The sequence below is a fragment of the Calliopsis andreniformis genome, chromosome 4, assembly GCF_051401765.1.
Source record: "Calliopsis andreniformis isolate RMS-2024a chromosome 4, iyCalAndr_principal, whole genome shotgun sequence".
Lineage (NCBI taxonomy): Eukaryota > Metazoa > Arthropoda > Insecta > Hymenoptera > Andrenidae > Calliopsis > Calliopsis andreniformis.
This window is the reverse complement of record NC_135065.1, coordinates 3,689,743-3,706,967: the sequence shown is the minus strand read 5'-3', so window position 1 is coordinate 3,706,967 and position 17,225 is coordinate 3,689,743. Positions and strand designations below refer to the sequence as shown.

Below are 17,225 nucleotides of genomic sequence, written 5' to 3'. Positions count from 1 at the left end.
CTGGAATTTACCTCTGAAAAATTTGCAGTAAATATTCTGTAATCGTAAACCTACTTAACTTAGAATTTCCAATAAATTTAAAGAAATGACAATTTTGGAATTGTCAAGTGAAGTTCCATCAAGTGTAAGTAAATTTTACTCTTGTGTCTTTTTCATCTGCCACACAGGATAAGTCAATAAGGACTATCATTTAAAATTATTCATTACAGAAATAATAAAAGTAAGTGATACGTTTATATTCAATATCTTATATTATATTATTATAAATCGTTGAATTTCTTTTTCTAGCGGCTGCAATGCAGCAAATTGAAATTAGCTTGACATGGACCTCAGAAAGTATAAGGTATAAAAAGTAAAATTGAGTCCGTCTGATGAGTTTCCTCAAATACAATTTCTGCATATAAAACGTTTTTTAATACAAATAATAGATAACAACTTTAAATGATAGTTCTTTACTCATCCTATATATGTATTCTATTACTAGAGAGTGTTTGAGACCTTTTTTGCTGAAATACACTTATTATAACTAAACATTGAGTTTGCCTTCTAAGTTTGAGAAATCCTCTATCCAGAAGTGACTTTGATAGTAGAAGCTAACAAAAGACTACCCATTCCTTAAGAACTTGGTCTGATTGTACCTTCTCTGTAGGTGGAGTTAGCCTTCTTGCCATGCTGACTGGAGGACACTCTGGGTCCTCTTTGTCACGACGCGTCTTCAATGCACCCTTTGGAGAGGTACGTCAGGGTGAGAATTTTGGGGCGTCTTAGCATGCTTGGGGTCGCTAGGTTCAAGTACCTAAGGAGACTACTGTCTTGACTTCTGCTGATTGTCAAGGTTAGAAAGTTCGAAGGTAATAAGCATATGTTACCTAAGCCCTTTTGCTTGAACAATAACATACAGAAATTAATAAAATAAGAAACGACACCTTCATTCATTTTTCAAGCTCAATTACGATATATTGACACTTTTGTATTCCAATTTATATTTCATGTATAAAACACCGATACTTTTGTATTTCAGTTTCTTTAAGGTACAATCCTACTGAGGCAACACAACATTTTTTAAATCAAATAATACATCTGTACACATTTTACAATAACTAAAAAATGATTTAGAAAATCGTATTATGAATTTAGGGGAATTTTTCTAAATAACTTTTCTAATTATCATAAAATGTGTATATTTTATTTAATTAAAAAATTATTACGGCATACTATAAGTTGCCTAGTGCTATCTCAGTGGAATTGCGTCTTCAAAGACCTCTACGTTCCAAAACCCTGCCCTCTACTTTTAATTTCCTTCGCTCTAAGTAAAAAGGGTCAAACGAAGGGAACAAATTCAATGAATCAGCAATGAAATCTCGTTTCCTGCGTCTCGTCCGCGTCCTCAGGATGACGTACTCTGTGGCTTACGCTGTGTAATCCGAAAACGAAAAGATGAAGGTCGACCCATCCACGGGGGAAGGAAAAGGAAATAGATTCCGACATTTCCAGATCAGGGCACCGCCCTTTGCGCAAACACGACTGCGCGCCCAGTTAAGAATATTTTATCGAGGAATATTCCCGCGGATTGGGCGACTGGGGGGTCCCCCGAGGAATCTTCCTGACATTGCGGAATTCCTCGGGATCCCTCCGCGCCGTCCGCGCGAGCATTTTTCTTTCCTCTCGTCTGCCTCGGCCGCACCTCGTCTGCGATACAGCTTCCGTGCTACCTCGAATAAACGAACGAAAGCTCGAGACTTTCATAAAACCTTGATTTCGTGGGTTACTTGGACTGCTGACACGATGTGTGAACAGTTTTGAACATTAAATATGAAGTTCAAGGAGGGATGAAAATTTGTCTCCCCTAATGCGCTGTATGCTTACACGCAAGGGCTGCGAAATATTTAAGGAACAGTTTTATAAAGGGATGGAACGGTACTTTCTGGAGATGATAATTTATTCATTTAAATGGTTCTGGGCTACAGCTTGCACGAGTAAACATGAAAGTTTGAAAAGGTAGCAATGTCGAAGAAGATGGACTATGTGAATTTTTCAATTATTGGCTACCTAAGTGTCATCTAAATGGACTAATTCTTATTCTGTAATTTTAATGTTATAAATCATGTTTATCGTAAGGTATTATCGTAATTTTACTTTCAATTTTGTGTTCTATATTTTTGTGCTTTTATTTATATTCCAAACACTCTTTACAAATCAAGAAATAAAAAGTAGTTTATAATGTATAATGTATGATATAATCAGGTTAAATGCTCGCTTTGAATCCGAGATGAAACCTCGTTAAATTGGTCTTTATTGTATCCAACAAAATTCAATTTGTAATATTTCTCTCTGCATCTACTATTAAAATTTATGCAGATTTCGACAGACTTAAATAAGCATTAACATAAAACAGAAATTAATAGGAATAATTATTGCACTAGCATTATTGCAAGCTGTATATAGGTTTCAGCGCAATAATTTCAATGTTTTATTCAATTTACTTCTGCTAAATATAGAAACATTTATACTGAAATTATATAGGTATTTTACAATTCTGAAATCATTTTCTACTACATGCTATTATGCAAAATAGGTAGAAACTGTCAACAGAAGAAAACCAAGTGTGACTTTAATCTCAAACGAATTATACTTAGAAAATTCTTTGACATCGTTTCGTGTTTCCGCAATATTTCAAAGCAATATTTTCTGTGTCAATTTCCTGCACCCTTATCAACCTTCTCTTTATCCTACGTATCCAGTTCCTTTGAAAAATATTCGTCAAGTATAAAAAAAACTGTACAAGCACTTGGAATCCATTTTCCATGGAACACTGTGCAAACTTGATGAAGCCTTCAAAGAAAAGTACGTGTATTTTTCAAAGCGATAAAAGCAAGTAATATCGTTTCTTAAATTGTTTCATTAATAATAGAGCTTTCAAGGATTATAATTAAAGCATTTTGAAACATCCGTGTAACAAATTACATAACGTTCCTCTTCGCGATCAATTTTTCTTTGATCAAAAATAAATGATGTTCATTTACGCTAGCATGTTGGGAAAGACTGAACATCATTCACTCTCCTACCGACGCGGCGTAGAGCATTCAAAACGATAAGAAAACAATGAGCTAACTTTCCATTTACCTAATGAAAGCTATGCAATTAACGGAAGGTGGAAGAATCATTATTTTTAAGAATCTGAGCGAACCCTTTCAGAACAGGGACGATTAATTACGGACCATGAGCTACTGAAATTCTTTCCTCGATAGTTCTTTAATTAATTCACGCAGCACACCTAGACGTATAGACGTGCACTTACCTCGAAAATGACTTTCAGTTACATTTCATTTTCACATTTTTATATTTCACCTTGCTCTCGCTATCTTATGATTCAATATTCGCGGGCATCTTCTCAGAAACGAAAAAAAAAGCTAGCAAAGATTCACTCTGATATGTCTTTCTTTCCTGCGTATCTACACGAACACCCAAGCCCGACCCAGAGACTACTGACAAGATGTCACTCGGCAGGATGCATCAAATATATAAAGAAGAACAGTAACTTGCCTACATGTCTGTTGGAGGAAACAGAAAACGAAATAAAACTACCAACCATATTTTCATTTATAACTCTGAAAGTAAAGCTGTGCAACGGCGGCATGTATAGGAAAAACTTGTTCAGAATGATAACCTCGACGATATGTTACAAAAGGTCATTGAAATCTCGAAATAATTCCCCTGATTCTACTTGCATCACTGTTTTTTAGCAATTTATATTATAATGTAATTTTGTAATATTCTATAAGTTTGTGAGCCTCTGTATCACAGATAGCTATTTTATTTTAGTCATAAGTAACCAAGTATGATGCAATAATTTATCGCTGAATATTCGAAAGATTTCTTAGAATGCGAGAGAATGAAGTAAATCAATTTATTTAATATATATAACACTGTGCAAACTAAAATCGTGAGAGCAGAAGAGACGGTTTGGAGGATTGAAAAGACACTCTGCCATTTGGGACTGTCTTGGACCATGGAGTGCAGAATTAGAATATGTTAGGAATTTATAGAATTAGGAAAATATGGAAATATTTTACAAATTTCACGAATAATTATTAAGATCTGAAATGAAATAAACAAGTTAGATGAATTCACTACTAGAATTTTCTATACCTTTAATCTTATCACTACGCTCTGACAGTAAATATCCAAGGCATATGATGAGAGAAAATAGTCCTTCGCCAGATTGAGTAAATGGAAACTTACCAAATCGATTCTATTGCTAATCTGATCATAATAGATCCATTTCACTTGTTACATGCTGTTGCTACCCCTTATAAGAGTATCAGGAAGTAACAGTTTAAAAAGACTGCAAAGTTTTAAGTTGCATACAGATTTGGCACTTTGTACACGAATGTAGAATGTACACAATGTATCTGGAGAACAATGAATGAAAACTGCTTCAAGAATAGGTAGAGAAGACTTTATTATAGGAGAAAGAAGTTGTAGATGAATTTCAAAAATAGTTTATTCTTTTGCAATTTTTTCTTACTTTCAGGAAACAGTTATTCTCATAAAATCTTATTTAAGAAACTACAGTAATTGTCGTATCCAGATAATTTTTTTATTTTAATCTGGGTGAGTTTAATCTCACTTCTCTAACTGATTTCAATCTTTCTCCTCCCTTTCATACATACATATATTACCCATCATGCATCTTAAGAGGTACCAACGTACTGACATTGCATTCAATGTCTTCATTTGCATATTAAACCGTTGAACGTACTAACAGTATTTAAACGAATGAGATAAACACAGGAATTTCGGATAATGCCTCAGTTACATTTGCGTAAACGACGACAAATCGATTAAAACAAAAAGTATTGCACACAGTTCGCTGGAGTGAAATTCAAGCTAATTGCAACGGGAAATGAAATGTTTCCTTCTCCTTTCTATATGCAGCTGTTTTCCGCAAATATTTTACCCTGATTTATAATCTACGCGTGCTTGCACGAGAGAATATAACTTTATTCGTTAAATCAATATTTGTTTAACAGGTGTCGCTGTTTGTAAGTAAATAAACTCTCGTCGACTCAAACTATTTTTATGAAACAATTAAACAAATTATTCCCAATGAAATAAATCGATTCGACAACAGTTTATTTATCCATGCAAACAGTGAGAAAGTATTACTTATTGATTTACTTAAAACCGAGGTACACACTTTAAATCTTAACCAGTTATGGTACACTTGCCTAAAATATCGCAATTTATCTCATGTCAGCTATCTCGAATAGGAAAAGATTATACACACATGTGCGTTCTGAAAAAATATTAGATAAATTTATACTGATTTCAATTAATGAATGAAGTAATTAGCTGTCATGTTGCAAAGATTAACCGTCAGGCACGTCAGTGAAAGCGTTCGCAAAAATGTGTAGAAGGAGCTTTTGATCGCGAACCGACTGACAGCATGAAATATTCGGAGTCCCTTTGAAGACGAGAATCAGACCGAATCGAACGGGGCTGAGGCTAGGGACTTCGTTCATTAACGGCCAATTATTTTTGTTCAGTCGGTTGGAAAAGTTACCGAGTTTCTGATGATTTCACGAAACGATATCGAAGCCTCTTGACATTTAGGTGACGTGGAAGGCAGCTCTTTAAGTAGATTCCGATCAATACTTTTTTGTCGCATCAGATAGCGCGCGTTACTACGTAATAAAATTACAAGATTCAAATAAGAAAGGGAGACTCACGGCGAACCTTCTGAAGTAGAAAAATCAGGTTTGAAGAAAACCCATAACAGGCGAGGGTAGAGTCGCTGGGAACTTTCCTCTTTGGAGTATCTTCGATTTATTATCCATTTTTTGCTCACTTTTTCAACATAACGTTCTTGCAAAATAGATAACTGAAGCTTGGTAGCAGTTAAAAATAGTAATCTAATAGTCATTATAGTTCTATACACTTTCACTAATTTTGACAAAAATCGTGTGATACTACTGTACTTGAGAGCCAATCTAACTTAAGTCTTGTTCGTTATTTTTCAGGAGAGCCAAAAAACAAAGGCGTTTACCTACTTCTTAACATAGCATATTTGAAGTGATTTATGCTATCAAATTTCCTTCACTTATAACGTAACTCAGCTAAATTCCTGTTATCTCAATAAAATGAAAAAGCAGTAAGATGCTGTAAAAAGCTTCTGAAAAAAATGTACTGGAGTTAATCTGGCTCTCAGGTACAGATTTTATATACACCAGTGTTAAATTAATTTAGTGTGATAATTTTTATTTTTTTTTGACACAGTTTATTCAAATTAACACTAAGTATATTATTATTCTCCTTAACACAGGATAACTCAACACAAATTAACACTATTAATAGATTGTTGTACATGGACTGAAGTTCTATGTAATGTTGTCGAGTTGACTGTCGCGTTTGAACTGTCGAACTTGATGGAAAAAAATTGGTTGTGGGGGTGATCGGAAAGTCTAGGGGTTCGGTAGCAGGTCTATTGGCAAGGTTGGGTTGGTACCTCAGCAATAAAGTCAAGAGGTCAATAGATCTGGAAAGCATCTTTACAAGGACTCGACTCACCTAATATGGTCATGCTTAAAATTCAGAAGAGAAAATTGCTGCTACATCTATTGACTGTACGAGTTTGCTGCTGCTACATCTGTCTAATACCTTACACTGTGTAAACACTCTTTCCTTTTTTTTAAAAATCAATTTTAACATTGGTCCAACTGCATTTTCGTTTGAAACCGAACAATCTGTCTTGGTAACAAATTTCATCCATAGAAGTTCAAAACGCAATAGTATCGTTTTCCAACGATTAAAAATATTAATCTCTCTTATGGGAACGTAGTCGAGGCAGGAAGAAATTTATTTTCAAATAATTTGAAATTCGTAAATTATTTAAACATCATTATAGAACAAAAATTAAAATTTAAAGTAGGAACAAAAGACTTTCACATTTTCACTAAAAGTGAACACACATATTTATGGGACATGTCAACTAGAGCTCAAAACATCCTGACAATGAAATGTCGTGAACAGAAAGTCTCGCTTCTCAATAAAACAACGTCGATTTCCAAGGAATAAAAATATGAATCACTCTTATGAAAATGTAGTACAGCCACGACGGAATTTATTCCTAGTATTCTGTAGCTGTATCGAGAAAAGATAAGTAATCTAAAATTCAGGAATTAATTGATAGAAAGCGGATCAGATGCCAGATATTTATCACGTTATGTTGGCGACTAATTGCTCGTTCTTTTCAACGCGATCATAAATCTCTGTCACTATATATGCTACAGATTTCCTCTGCACTTCGTTTTATTCGATATTTCATTTACCAGATGTATTTCGCTTTTTACCACTGAGGAAAATATCTCGGCCACGAGAACGTGTAATTTATGTCGCGAACGTTATCAACTAAATTAACGAAGATGATTCGTGTAACGTCTCCGAGACGTTCTTCCCCTTCAATGAGAAGACCCACGCGCACGAGGCAGCCATTAGCCACGAGTTGTTAATAAAAGCGTGAGAACAGCAGAATCTTCTAAATTACGTTTCATATTTTGTCGAAGTAAACCTCTTTCAAACTGGAAGAAGTAATTTCTTCCACGTTCCACGGAGGAAATGTAACTTCCTCGCAGGTTATACAGTTATTGAGGGAAAAAGAATTAAAGGAGACAGCGGAGTGCCTCTAAAGAGCATTTCTATGTGGTGAATTTTTGTTTTGCTTTTGCTCGTTCATTTACTATGAGTAGACTGCTTTCAAGGAAATAAATATTACTTGCTGGTACATTATTTTCTAATTCAAGTTTAATGTAGTATGTACCACTTTTATATCAAAACCAGATTGATGTATTATTAAAATGTACTAAACTGCTGGTTTCTTGTTCGTATTTACGTTCATATATATTCGTATATGTACACATTCACATCGTATCGAACTTCAGTTTAACAGCAACTAGATATTCACTTCAGTGAATGAAAAAAAATTACATTTGTTTGCATTAGTTTCGCAGCAGAAATAAAAAAAAATAAGTTTTAGAACGTAATTGAGATTATTTTATTTCGTGCTATTTTATTAAATGTCTAAGCGATTGAAAATTTGGAATGATTAATAATTTGCGTTTCATTATTTTACTAAAAGTTCTATCAAAATTGTGACTCACTTGCTTTTCAAAATGAAACTATTATGACTCAATATTGTTAATATTGTAATCAATTCATTCCTGTGACATTTACCATTAAATTATTTAAGTGAAATTCGTTAAACTGGATTTATGCTAAAGTCTTTTAATGCAACGATTCTATATGAATGACTGTACATATACGAATATTCTCAAATATATCTAATTATATGGCTAATTTACTTATCGCGAATTTCAGAAATTTTGTCCACAGTTCTAAACTGTAATAGGACGTGGAAAAGTCGATATTGAAAATTTTATAAAATTTAATTAGCTACTAATTAAAGTATACGTGACATACTTCAACATAAATTTTTGTTATTTTTTTAGACGATTACATATATTGTTGACATATTTAGAAATCCAGACATTTATATTCATAGATTTCTGTTGAATGTTCCTTCTTCCTACTCTCAACCTGAAAAGAGTCATTCATATATCCGAGAGCGCAGACCTATATTTTCCTCATATAGAAACTATAATAGTGGCGAAAGATATGTAGGCCAGTAAAAAAGAATAATAATACTTGGAGTGTTATTTAATATTAAATTTCCCTCACTTATAATGTAACTTAACACACTCCAGACCAGACATTTTATTAACACATTGCAGACGAGATATTGAAATAATTTAAATGCCTGTTCCTGAGAATTTAGAGCCTTTTATCCTACCTTCTGCATTGATATATTTGACGAGAGAAGAGTATACTGCGTGAAAACAAAACACGTGATAAAAACACAAAGTTAGGATACCCAATTTCCAGGATTATATCGTTTCGATGCAAGTTTGCGTCACCAGTTCACAATGTGTTAACTAAATTCCTATTACTCTAATAAAACGAAGAGAAAACACTAAGATCCTACAAACAACTTGATTTTGAAAGAAATGAGCTTGGTTTGGCTGTAATGTACAGATTTGTCACCAATTCCCTTACTGTACTTGAAATTCCAGGTTGTACAACAACTTAATTATGCCTGGTCACGTTTATAGTTACTCTCCCATTTAAGAAACAGTATTTTCAACGAGTTCTGCCATTTCATTGGCACCTACTCTAGAGTCACCTCTTAAAACTTCTGACACCAATCCTCGAACACCCAGCATAGCATGACTACTCTTCCCCTAGCACCATTACTTACGACACTCCATACACTGTTAGAGGCTGACAACTGTTCAATCACCACTCGCCATAAGTTTCAGTTCTCATAAGTTACAGGAAAAATCGCATAAATCAATCGAGGAACTAACTCCGCTTCCGTGGACGCGTGCGTCGTTTCGCGAACGATTCACGAGCGACCGTAAATCCGCGTTCTCGTCAGGGGTCACTGGGAAAAAGCGATCGCGACCGCATAAAGCAGTCAGTATTTGTTTAATGGCGACTGGCCGCGCGAGGCTGAAACGCCAATGAATCTCGCCTCGATAGATGAGCGGGATCGGCAAGTCGATTTGCTTGGTCGACTATCGTCGGTTGTTTTACTCCTCGGCGACATCGTCAGGCCGCGAGAACGCAGAGTTATTACATCCCCGTGGGGAAAAGGGCTGGACTGGCTTTCCAAGGCGACCAGGTCAGACCCTGCTGGACGAAAAATGGAGCAATGGAAACGCAACGGTTGACGAATGTAATTCGCTGCGGAGGACGAGGCACCCGCTTCTGGCGAATTACGCCGCTAACTATGACCCCTTGAGAGGCAACTGCAGCATCGATCCTCCCTTGGGACGCACCGTAATGCATTGGTGTACTGCGTGGACTCTGTCTCTGGCTCTGTCGGACCACTGGCTTATGAAGCTGGTTTATATTTTTGGTTTGTGATTCCATTCGCGTTATCGTCGAGTGCGCTTCAATTCAGATGGAAAAGGGATCTTCCGGTTTGCTGGCTGATGTTTCGGTAATGTCGGGTCTTAGAGGAATATGGAGTTTATGTGTTATTATTTTAGGAATATCATTCAGCTACGTTTGGATGAGGTGGATTGGAACTATTTGAGAGTGCTTGTTGAGGCTTTTAGGAAATACCAAGATTTTGATGGAACTGTCGACTGCTCTGTTAAAAGTCAGGGATTTTGGAGCCAGTGATGTGTGATATATGCATTATTGAAATAAACAGTCGAGTCATTTCGTGTGAAATAGGTATTAGAGATTTTTATCGAATGAACATAGTGGAGTAAAAGAAGTTAGTATCATTATTTTATCTAGTTTTGTGAGCCTGAACTGTGTCTACTTAGAAGAGATACTATGTTACATTATAATACAATTAAATCTGAAAGTTAATTAAATGTTGTCTTTGTAAACACGCCTATCATATTCATTCATATATTACAAAAAAATTAGCTTATACTTTAAGCTCGATCCCTCTTAAAAATCAGTTCACCTTGTTAACTTATTCTAATGCGTGAAAAATAGAAGTGTACATTTGAACATATTGCTCACAGAAAAGAGTCCGAATCGTTTAGTTATGTAAATAATTTAATCTTTGCCTTTTGAATGTGCTGAAAAGTACCTCACAATTTATTAATTATCGATTTAAATTTTCATTCCATTATTTTACTCGTATACAGTGCAGGGCCCATCGAGTTATGCCTCTGGGACTCAGCAATTTGCGTAACCTGGGTTTGTCCCAAGAGTAAGGTGACCTGGTTGTTGTAGACTCATTTTCAACGTGGAATATATTGAGTAACCAATAATGATTCAGCACTTCGAATTTTAAGCAATTATTCATTTTGGAGAAAGTGTGGTTTGATAAACTATATTTTTTTACCTTTGCTTTTACTGTCAGTCTGAGTTTTTCTTTGCAAAATCAATTTCCAAAAGCAATAAGTTTTCTCGAGTAAACTTTGTCCATCGAACTTCAATCCAGCACATACAATTTGTTCTGATAAAAATTACTCGCGTAAGGTGAAATCCAGAAATATCGCGAGTACAATGCCGATACAATAAAATGTTAATTAAGTCAGACGATTTTAATCTATGGATGTGGAAACATAAGGAAACTTTTCTCACTTATTTAATACTTCCTAATTGTCTTCAGACTTCTCTGATTACGACAAGGATAAAAATGATAAAATTTGATCTAAAAAATTGCTCTTTGATGATAACTCAGCGACAACCAAAGAGAGCTTACTGAATAACGTGGAATTATGTCAACATGAATCAAAAATAGAATTTGAAATTAAGTAAATTTATGGCAGCGACTGTGAATTTGTCAAGAAGAATACTAAATAACCTTTCCAAAGGATTTCAGATTATATGAAGGCTACGAAGGAAAAATTTAATTAGCCCATTTTTCTCGATTTTCTGCTTTAGATGTCATCTGGTGGCTAGAAGAGAGTACTTTAATACCTGTGTCAGAGTTGAAGAAATGAAGCTTGACAGGTTACAAGATAGAACATAATAAAAATTAGGAGAATAATTTGATAAGTCTACGAAAAACTCAAAATTTTTTAATTGCACTTAAGAATTTTATTGAATACCGCTGATTGCACTGATTGCATGTTTCGCTTTTGTTATGTACCCACTGTTCAGCGTCCATAAATTTTAATATTGGTTACGTGGTTTCTTGTCTCACTTGAATAACTTTCAAACTAGTTTACTTCTTAAGAGAATTCTGTGTAATACCGAATACTGTTCATAACGATTATATTAATAAAGAATATTATTGACAGCTAATAGAAATAGACTTGACTTGTAAGTGCTAGCTAATATCTGACACCAGTTTGTACTCTCTCGTTTCAAAGTATACCAGAATACGTTATCTCCTCATTATAAATACACTGTATACTGAAAAAGATTTAGTATTTCAGTAATTCAATAACTTGCAGCAGACGAATCTCGAGGACTGTGCATCATGTTCAGAACTGTAAAGACACACACGAAGAAGTACCATGAACTCTCATCTAAAGCCCAACATTAGATCAGGTTCCTTTAGCAGCAAGGGTTTGTTGCAGACAAGTAGTAGAGTATGGAGTAGCATATCGTTAACAAGTTTCTCGTGAAGGAAGCTAACAGACATCTTAATCAAACTTCAAGCACAGTTAAGAGAAAAGCTTCTTCGAAGTCTCCCATGTTGAAGCAGTTTAAAATCCTCAATAGTAGCGCGACAGAAAGGACCAAGACGCTTGTTAATTGGAAACTTGATCAGGTCAATGATCTTTAAACCATAGTACTGTATGAATTAAAGAGCATATTACACTAAAATTTTGTTTTATGTTTCTGTATTTATTGAATTTAATCCCTTGACCTTTGAAATTTTCATATGTTACAAATATTCTTTTTATATGAACCTAAAAGTCAAACGTACTTTATCGAAGTTTTCTTATTTGTATTGTAACAGATATTGCGAAAAATAAATGTATTCACTAACAATTGAGGAATTACTTGCAAACCAAAGTAACCAATTTATGATGCTTGACAAGTTCTCGAACTAAACTTTCTGTAACAATTTTTTAGTCTGATATTTTGAAGGTAATTATTTTCTACTCATTGATTTGCAATGTTATTGAAATAATTACTGAATTGGTGCTAGAAGTATAACTCGTCGTTAAAAAGTAATTAATATAATACTAATTTTAAAAGTATTGAATATCAAAAGGTTTTAACGAAAGTTTCTGAATTTTAAAATTGGACGCCCGTAATTAAAGCGTAAAATTGAATTAATTAACAATCAACATAAAACAGTAAACTAAAGCTATCATAACAACAGGTTACTAAATTTATTAAAAAGTGTGTTACTATTATTTCACAGTACAATGGACAAAAACATAAAACCATATTACAACAAAACTACCTTTAAGAATAAACCGAATGATACTCCAGAGAACAAATGACATCTTTACAAATATATGATTCATTCGTCTCCCAAATAAAATTACAGATCCCACTGCAAACATAATGAAAAGTAGCTCCGAGCAACTCATTACGATAATTAGATCAGGAATAAAGCACAATAACACCAGAGGTAAACGAAAACTGGTAATAAGCAGTTCGCACGCAAGAGCGAGTTTTCGAAAGCCATGCAACGCGTGCTTTCTGGCCTGTACCTGCAGCGAACATCAAAAACATTTTATCTCATTATAGCCAGAGAGACGTAGGAAAAATCCATTAACCGAACAGCGGGGCGCGATCGAGAATAAATCACTGGGGAACATCCCCCGAACTAAATCCACCATAAAATCTAGCGGGTATTAACAAATCAGGAAAGTACTTCCTCGACCTTCCCTTTTTCACTCAGAGGGCTTAAGAGAATTTAGGAACCGGCCGATGTCATCCTGTGTTCGTAGCACGGGTTAACTATACGTTACTCACCTCCCAGCTCGGTGTTTCCTTCCTTTGGAGCCTCCTCGCAACGATTCTCTACGAGTTCACGTCTTCCTCCCGTGACCTCCCTATCCACTCACTAGTTGCATTTCCTCTGAGCGCTCGCTTTGACCCGCGGACAACCCTGTTTTAACGAGCAAAGAAACAGCGTGAACAAGGGAAGAATTGACGATGTAATATGAAAGAATTAAAATTAACGAACCGTAGTTAATGCATACAAATGAAACGAAAAGCACTTTATGAAACTGAAATCGTGACAGAAGTTTCTGTGACTAGTTTTTGGCTAGGTATTCTTCTCTGGAAGGTAGTGTAGAGGTTGCCTGACATCAGATGTTAGACTCTTTAAACGTTATATTCATTTTATACAAGGTATCCTAGTAAAAATTACTACCTTGATTATCTTTTAAATTGTCAGAATAATAGAAATATTTATTTAATAAAAATTGTTTCATATTAAAGTGATTATCATATGGTCATACCTACTTCTTTGTTGGTGAGCTTATTTGTTATTCATAATCTGTCTTGCATAATCTTGAATGATCTTGTGTTATACACACCTTGTGTAGGTATTTGTATTCATCTTGAGAGCTATTATGAGAAAAATGGATGATAAAAACAGAAGTAACTTTTACATGTCTTCAGCAAGTTCATCTATAAAGAAGTGGATATGACTTCATGACGACCCCTTTAATATGAAACAATTTTTATTTAAACAATTTTTCTATTATTTTTCCAGTTTAAAAGATAATCAGGGTGGTAATTTTTACTAGGACACCATGTATATCCAAACAGGACGAAAATTAAAAACTGACGAAATTGTATTTGAGGCTATGTCCCAGAATTATTAATTGTTGCAGAAATGTCTAAAATTGGGCGTGAGATGTGTTTGACTTGGAGTTTATTCTACTGCGGGCAGTAGTATTACCTTAATAAGGTCAGACATAGCGAAGTTAGTCAAATAAGTCCCAAGTTAGACATGCTCCTCAATAATTAACTGTTCATCTGCAATCCTACTTTTACTGACATCGTTGTCTGCACGCTTGTCTCTCTGTATTCATGCAGTCTTTTTATGTTTTCATGTTTTCAAAAATGCAAAAGCCTCTTAAATACTGTTCCATATTTCTAGAGTATCCAATAACTTTTATTGCTATACTTTACCTATATATTTAGATTCCATCCCTTTCTCACCTTGAAGAAAATTCGAAAATAAAACTGGTCTGGGTCATAAACGACCCAGATTGCAGCCGGAAGATTAATAATTCAGAGTGCTCTGCGTTCAATATATGCTTGAATAATTTGTTTTTGTTTGATTAAAGGTAACGGTGAAACAAACTGAGAGTCATTCCAGAAAAGTAGGACGACAGTGGTAAATTTATAACGAGAAAATACTATAGCTGAACTCGAAGCTTGGTTTAGTTATTAAAGTAGCTCTTAGCTAAACGTCAAAATTTAAAGTCTCGTTCACATTTTAAGTAAAACTAATTTGAACTACAAGAAACTCTTGTGCAGAATATGGAATCGATTTATCACATATTTATCCAGATAATAATAATAATAAAAGTTGACGTGTTTTAACACCGTGGCATATGGCAAAATTGAAAGAAAACTGCTTCTCAGCTATTTTCTATGTCTAAAACGGACAAACGATATTCAAGAACCTCACCAAAATTGCCAAGAAATTATATTCAAATGTTATGAAGTGTATATATTAATTCCAAATTAATAAAAAAAAATAAAACTCTATGTCTATAATTTTTTCGTAATTGCTATTGAAAAAAAGAGATATGTGTAAAAATTTTGCATTAATTACAATGAAGCTAGTCAATTGTAGCTAAATACTAGTTAATCGAATGTCCTATTCTTGTACTGTAATCATTATCTTAAACTTAACCTTTTTCAGTAAATCTAAATAGTGTTAAAAATTACTAATATAATTCCCATAATAGTATACCACTTTTATATTCACCAGTTAGTAATGATATTTAACAACATCGTTTAACAGCGAACTCCTATTTGACTAGCATAGTTAGCTAACGACTACCTCAATAAAACAGCAAATAGGAACATTCCGTGTGGAAACACCTTTCGCAATCAGAATCAAGAAGCGCTGCTCCTCACTTCAATTTTATGTCTATCCTTAACCATTATATGATTTTCTCTTTTGATTGCAACTTTCTGTTTCTTCCACGACATCCTTCCTCTGGTTTCTCTTCTGTGAAACGCTGCAATAACTCTAACCGGAAAATGTGAGAATGTGCTGAAACCTTAACTTCATTACACCAGGACGCTTTAATTTTAGCGGTCAGCGTTGAGGCAAAGGAAGGTAGAGCATGAAAGTCGTGAAAGAACGAAGAAATACGAGCAGCACGGTAACGAGTGTTGTTACGTCCAAACTACTCTGCTGCCTGGCCAGGAAAAGACGGGAACTCCAAATTGCTGGCTAACTTCCGTCTAGGTTTTTCGGCACGGAACTTTTGACTACGAAATGCATGCTTTATCATAAGCTCGGCATCCAAGGGCTCTGAAGAATACCAGATAATGAAAGAATTGGGAAATGTGGAGTATTTCTCGGTTGAGATATTAGAATAAAATTAATGACCATGGTTTAACTGCAATTTATGTCAGTATTTAATAATACTGTGTGTTAGTATCTCTTGTAATATTGACTTAAGTTGGTTTTATGAACTCTGAGTTCTGAACTATTGAATGTTCTATTATTTTTATGTTGTTATCAAATTGAGTAATATTGTTATATAGAAATGGGGAAGAATCTTAGTACAAATTTTTATTTTTGTACTCTTTTTGTGCGCTGAGTGTTCCTTATTCCCACATGTGCAATTCTTTCCATCTATATGTATATATCATAACACTGGGTCATTTTTTAACTTAGTAAATATAAGTCTTCCCTCCAAAAATCTGGAGTTTTTATTACAGTATCTGGTTACAGAAATACTGATTCATTAGTGGCAAATATATGACGTATAAATAGTCAAATGTTCTATTATCTATTAGTTATTCCTTACATAATTTAAATTTCACTACCCTAGGGTGTATTAGTAACAAATGTTACACACCATATCTTCGTCTGACTTTGCATCGCAAAATTTGAAATAACATATAAAATGATACTAACTTCTCAGACAACAATCCCTTATTAACAATGTCAATAAAATTTAATAAAGCAATTATTTTATTAATATGTGATCAATTAGGTGCCAAGAACTTGGATAGAGAAAACAAAGCAATGAAACCAAAAGCAATCAGGAAACATTAGAAATAAATTAAATTTTCTGTTAAGAATTTACGTTCGCCAAATATACTATGGTAAATTTGCACAACATTATTCCTACTTTATGACAAATGTCTTACACGTAAAGTATTTTATGCGTAATTATCTGAAGAGACAAAAGTAAATATCAGCTATACGTTTTCTAGAAGGTTAACTTTCATAATTTTCTTCTCTCTTATAACATCCTCCAACCTTCTTTTTCCCCTTCATCTCTTGACGCAGAATTAACTCAGAGACGTGCAAGTATGAAATGGATTTTTTACGACAGTGATGTTAAGAACAGTACCTACACTGTGAGAGATGAACGCGAATCTAGACGGAATCTAAGGTGCTAAAAATTCGAGATTTTCTTTAGCAGTTCCGAATCTTTTATGACTTTTCCTGCTGTTACATAGTCGCATTTCATATAACGAAATTGTGAAGTTAAATTGTCAACTTGAAATCTGGTCTTAAT

General features: G+C 34.3%; 1 long non-coding RNA gene across 1 annotated transcript in view; it reads right to left on the bottom strand.

Moving 5' to 3' along the window:
* Window positions 1–13,492: 13,492 nt before the first annotated feature.
* The window catches only part of LOC143178572 (uncharacterized), a 126,103-nt gene continuing 122,370 nt past the window's right edge, over window positions 13,493–17,225 (bottom strand). Inside the window, exon 3 of the long non-coding RNA XR_013001811.1 lies at window positions 13,493–13,606. This is a non-coding gene — a long non-coding RNA (uncharacterized LOC143178572). The remainder of the gene's footprint in view (window positions 13,607–17,225) is intronic.